This window comes from Coffea arabica, chromosome 5c, assembly GCF_036785885.1.
Source record: "Coffea arabica cultivar ET-39 chromosome 5c, Coffea Arabica ET-39 HiFi, whole genome shotgun sequence".
Taxonomy (NCBI): domain Eukaryota; kingdom Viridiplantae; phylum Streptophyta; class Magnoliopsida; order Gentianales; family Rubiaceae; genus Coffea; species Coffea arabica.
Genome location: NC_092319.1, coordinates 34,885,095 through 34,891,230, shown reverse-complemented (window position 1 = coordinate 34,891,230; position 6,136 = coordinate 34,885,095). Strand labels below are relative to the sequence as shown.

General features: G+C 37.6%; 1 long non-coding RNA gene across 1 annotated transcript; it reads left to right on the top strand.

The window, feature by feature from the left end:
* Positions 1-227: 227 nt before the first annotated feature.
* On the top strand, positions 228-3,498 carry LOC140007510 (uncharacterized). Its single transcript, XR_011814826.1, has 4 exons — positions 228-629; positions 1,339-1,633; positions 2,085-2,419; positions 2,692-3,498. It is a non-coding gene; the product is annotated as an uncharacterized lncRNA (long non-coding RNA).
* The last annotated feature ends 2,638 nt before the right edge of the window (positions 3,499-6,136 follow it).

The window sequence follows — 6,136 nt, the reverse complement described above, 5'->3', positions numbered from 1 at the left end:
CGTTTGGACTGCATAATTTGTTTTGCTTAATTTAGTGTGCAAATTTTAATTTGAAATCTTTGTTTGGACACGTAATTTTTTGCAAATGTTTTCCACAAGGGGATGCTAAGTTATACCACCAAACTAATAGACAAAATGGGTCTTGGAGTCAGGGTTCACGTGGTGCAAGGACCCACCATGTTTTATTCAATTCTCACCCAACACCTTTACTACCTCCGTACATTTTACTAAAATGTATTCGTTGTAAGAAAGGGGTAGTAGAAAAAGAGAACAGTCCAGAGAGCATTGAGGATTGTAGGAGCTTCCGTTTTTGCTTCAGAGATAAACTCCAGCCACCTCTCTGCAATTTCTATACCCATTTTTTCAAGAAAAAGGTTTCATCCAAAACGACATCCGCTATCCGTGCTTTCTTTCCCCTGTTGACGTCAATTACAGTGCCGCGCTTGGCACCAGTCGAGGCACAAATAGAGATCCAGATCTGGGGTAATTAACTTGCAAGTTCGCAGCTGAATACCAATTTTACTTTCCGGGTTATCAAGGGTAAAGAGCTTGAGTTTTCTAACTGGAGCTTGTGAGAAGAAAATTGAAAGTTGTCATCTGAAACAATTTGCAACGAATTTGAGAACCAGGTCAGGTGCAGTTTTTTTTTTATATATAAGTTTTTTCACACATTTGCCCAATTTATGAGTCAGCCCTAATTCGAATAGGAACGATTGAATAATAAATTTTACGCATTCTGAAATTGCAATGTTGCTGCCGGCGTAATATACTTCAGAGTTGGGCATAATTGCCGCATATAGGCACCTGTAGACACGATATTTGTGAGTTAGGATGAAATTCGATGTTTATTTTAAATCGTGTTAAGGCATGATTAGGACTGGCCTGAAAGTTAATAATGCCTGCTAAAACTTAATTGGACTGATTGGTAGAGTAATCTTGACTGTCGGAGATCTTCTATTTTTTTAGGTCTGTTTTGCATCGAAAGGCCATAAACGGAATTTGTATGTTGCTGAAGTATAGCTGCTATTTCAAAAAAATAACCGAATTTCTGAGGTTTAGAAATATGATGAAGTAGGCATAACTTGTTTACATGTTGAAGTTTATAAATATCTAAGTATGCTGAAATAGGATTCAAACCTGTTATTTCCCTCTCCGGTGAAGTATAAACACATGCCTGCTCTTGTTTGAAAAAGATGTACAAGTCTAAGTCCATTAACTGATATACACGTCTAAGTCCATTAACTTATTATAAGTCTATGTTGTAATGCTATTTTAGTGTTGCTTTTTGAAGAACTGGGTAAAAAATGAAAACGAAATGAATGCTGGCTGTTTTTACAGATAAAGACCATAGGCAAGTTTCCCAGACGGTCGTCCATCTCCCTCTCCCATCCAGTAACGAAGATTGAGAATAGAAGATAACTTGGAACCAAAGCGTTTTTTAAACTACTTCATTCAAGTGGATTTTACTCATGAGCTGCATCCTATTAACACACCTTACGTGGAGTAAATGTCTAACAAGCGCAGGCTATCATTGTCCGGTCCAACAACCCCCGTCCGTGCATTCGAGGCTTCTTCCGTCCACTCATTCACAGCCTCAAATGACTACATCGAGTCCTTAGTTAACTACTTCAAGGTAAGGCCATCCTAAAATATAATACACTGTCCAAAAACAAGACTTGCGCTATGGATTTTCACGCTGCTGCCCTGTTTAGCCACTTTCATACATCCAGTTAATTAACATTCTTCGGTGTACTTGTTGAACTTGGCTAATCAATTATTGAATATGTGCCTGTTTACTCCATTCAATTTTTATGCTAGCACCTGCTAATCACTTGATTGTTTGAGGTACAGCTTGGGTTCAAACAAATAAGTATTTCTAGAAAATAGGACAAATACTTATTGGAGTTCTTCCACATATTGAGTCAGCCCTAAGGTTGCCACTGCTGCATTGGAATTGGAAATTAGTAGTTAAGTTTTGAGTCACAAAGATATATTTATCTAAAATCTGTAATTGTTTGACAGTTTAATATTCGTTTGCCAGTACTACAAACTGATATACACTTCTTTTGGTCTTTAATCTCTAGATGCCTCGTGACCATATCACCGCAAAAGCTCATTGGGATGAAAACATGGAAATGCACTTCTGTATGACATACATCGAGTGGAAAAAAAGTGGGGAGTGGAATCCAAACATCTCACCAAGGCAAACTGGATGAAACTGGCTGCCCATCTTAATTCCAATTGGGGAAAGCAGTATATGTGGATTGTCTACCATTCGAAGTACACGCGTTTGAGGAGGATTTGGCGTGCATTTGCCAAATTAAAAGGTCTGCGACTCTCAGCCGAAACTGGAATTGGGTGGGACGAGAATAGGAGATGCTTTATGGCCGATGAATCTCAGTGGAGGAATCTGCAAATGGTAATCTACCATCCAAATCAAGTTAAAATTTTGGCAACAGAATTTCATGTTTACAATTTTTTCCTTTGATGCTTAATTCGTAACTGCCGAGCTGAGTTGTGACTTGTTATGTTACCTTACCGGCAATGGAATAATTTTAAGACTCGATTAGTTCTTGGCTACTATGGTAGAATATGATGAATAAGTATTCATGTGCTCACAAATAGGTGTATCTTGGCTTTATTAAATGATTTCTATTTGAGACTTAAAGGATAATTTTTTTTATTGAACAGGAGAATAAAGACTATAACCAGTTCAGATACTTCCAGTGCATCGACAAATATACGATACTATCCGAGGTCTTTGAAAGAGAAACTGCAACTGGAAGCCAAGCAACTTCCTCCTTTGCATCTTCATCTTCGCGTGTGCTTCGACAAATGCCGGCTACTCATTTGGGAAGGCAATCAAGTTCGCATTTTGGCGATGAATTGCTCACCGGTGACCCAGATATCACATGCTACGATATAGCTCCTAATGTTGGAAGAAAGAGAGGATCGGCCAGCGTAGGGGCTACAAACTCGGGTTTCGGATCTCGCCAGAGCAAGTCGAGCATTCTGATAATCCATTCGTTGAGTGTGCCAACTCTCTCAACAACCTAGCCTCAGTAAAACTGCAAATTAAGGATCATCGCGCCAATGACTTTGAGAAATATGATGTCACAATGGCAACTCAGGTTATCGAGTCGTTCGAAGGCCTGTCCAAAGGAAGGAGAGTCACGACTCTTTTACAACTCCAAGATGACAAATGGCGTAAAACTTTTCTGACTATGTCACGCGATCTTCAGGAGTACTGGATTAACAAACTACAGGTTCCCGATGAGAAGGGACTAGATGAAGATTAGTTGGCAGTTTAAAAAATGATTAGTTGGCAGTTTCAAAAATGATTAGTTGATTAATTGCTACTTTAATTTCCAAAGTACTTTGAATGAATTACTTGCGGATTGTGGTGCACGGGCTGAATTTCTATTGTTATATTGTATTAGTGGTGCAACATGGTGCTTGGCTGTTGTTATATTATAGAGGTCGTTGGACAGTGACGAATTTCTGTTCTTATACCTATATGATAGGAATGATCTTCGGCACTTGCTTGTGCTCGGGTTGCCATGTTATATTATGAACTGAACTTATATTAGTGCATGGACAGCATGAGGTCAGGGTGACAAATAAGATGTATACACCACGGAAACTAACTACTTCAAATGGCAAACACCAATTGCTTGCGGCCATGGTTGTACTTATTAAAAGTTCTTTTTGAAAACCAACGGCCTTTTTTATAAATTGTATGCTTATATTTTAATTTCCTGACAAGTAACTTTATGAAATGACCCTTTTATTGTCCATTGAAAACATAAGTACCCAAAATACCATTTTGGTGGGAAAAATTACTACTTACGTATACAAATTTTAACTTTACATCTAAATGTCTAATTGGTAAATTTTCACTTCAAATCTTGACAAGAATGAAATTAGAGTATCATCGGTAAATTTTCATATGAAATTGGTCCAATAAAAGCAACAAAGTTGTCAAGGCCGTCCGAAATTGAAAACCACATTAGTAAAAGTTATATTGAACTAACAAATTTCAAACAAACTTCAAATTACTTACTTTTGAATGCTACTAAACTTTTCTTCCCAAATGCATCATTCGTTCAAATAGGAATGATACACACGGGTCCAGCAAATACGAGCTTTTTCTCCAAAGTGCCAAGTATTTGTCCTATAGTACTGCAAATGAAACATGGGGTGAGCAGCTTGCGGTCCTCGCAAAAATGTATCCTAATATTATATTAAGAAATTGGTCAAGTACTCTGTCTAGGAGGTATCATTGGTTAAGAAATTTTCCTACTATGTGATCTCATATAAGATTTTTAGTGTGGCTACTAGCGTGTGTGGGGACTGCACGGGTTGATATGAAGGGACTTCACGTACCCAGATACTTCCACATGAGTTTTGCTTTCTCACATGCATTTTTGCAGACTACACATCTTCACGGATGTCCTAGTTGGACAGGCGAACTGACACAGCTTCAAATAATTATGGCCTCAATTCTCACCACCGAATGCTTTTATAAGCATGCACTGGCAATATATACCAATCGCTCCTACCCATCAAATTTAAAATTTCTAGAGAATTGCTTCCCACAGCCTATAACCTACTTTTACTTTTCTCTCATTGTATATAGTACTCCCTTTTACGTGTATAACTTCAACATGTATGGAGGTGCAACCAGTTCGTCCTCGGACGAAAACGATATTCTATTTGTCGCCTGTGCGGCCCTGTTGTTCGGTCCAGATGCAGAACCATTCGGAGGTCCTATCCAGAAGGTTCCATGTAGGACATCAACTTTAACTGGCAGACAATGGGTTGAAGAGGTGATGTCAGGGCACCACACCCGAATTATGGATGCAACAAGGTTAACCGTTGATTCATTTATGAGATTGTGTAATATATTGGCCGACTGTGGATTTGTTCCCCAGCATCATCAAAAAAGGGTGACGATAGAGGAGGCACTGGCGATGACTTTAGTTATGATGAGTCACAATATGCGGATGCGCATGATTGCGGACCGATTCAACCACTCGCTTGAGATAGTGCATCGGAATATTCACGAAGTTATCAAAGGTCTATGTACATTTGCGCAATTCATCATCACTCCAAGGCGGTACTCGGTAGGATGAAGTCCATCCAAAAATTATGAATGATCCCAGATTTTATCCATGGTTTGAGGTATGCTTGGCTAAACCTAATCCTGTAACTGATTCATCTTGTAAACTTCTAATTGGTTGGTTTGAGGTGGAATGTATCTGTGTAGCCTAAATTACACCTGAGTCTTTGTTTGCTGACTCATGCTATTGTTGTTTAAAGGCATTAGTGCCACTTTAAGTCTTTAGCTAATTAAAAATGCTAGGCTAATTCACTAATTGCGTGTATGCACATTACTTATATCTTGTGTGTATGAGTTGACTTATATTGATCTTATCCATATAACATCAAGTAAAATAAGAAAAATTGGTATTAATGGAATTGTTATATGAACTTGTTAAAGAAAAAAAAATCAAAACAAGATTATTTTAGGATGAAATTAAAAATCCAAGTAACACCTCTATAATTTGAATGATTTTCTACTAACGTACCAATTAACATCACAATTATTATATATATATATATATATGAAACCTTAATTCATATTTATATTAGTTTGTATAGTAATTGATAATAACAGAATTTGTAGAGCAAATGAGAATAATGGAAGTGGCAGATCCAAACTAGAAACCATAAACCCGGTCCGTGCCCATTATTCGCAAAACCCCTTCTTGGTTTAGAAGCGGCCTCAATATTTTTGGAGGTCCATTAGAGGAAAGAGATAGTAATGGGCTTCTGTGACATCATGAAATAGGCAAATACAAAAGCTTGCACCAATGAAGCAAAGATGTATAAAAGAAACATCGCAGGCCTCAAAATTGATGAAGTATACACCTGGTCCTGAAGTGATTAATGAACTATTTCATCAGTTGCTTCGGATGAGCAATTAATGGGGGTTTTATTGTAGTGATTTCATCATTACAATTTTTTAATTAATTAATATATGGGGGTTTTAATTAAACCCGATGATGAAATATATTGAGGGTTTTAATTTATTGTTGTATACATATGTTTAATTAAAGCCCCCACTAATCAA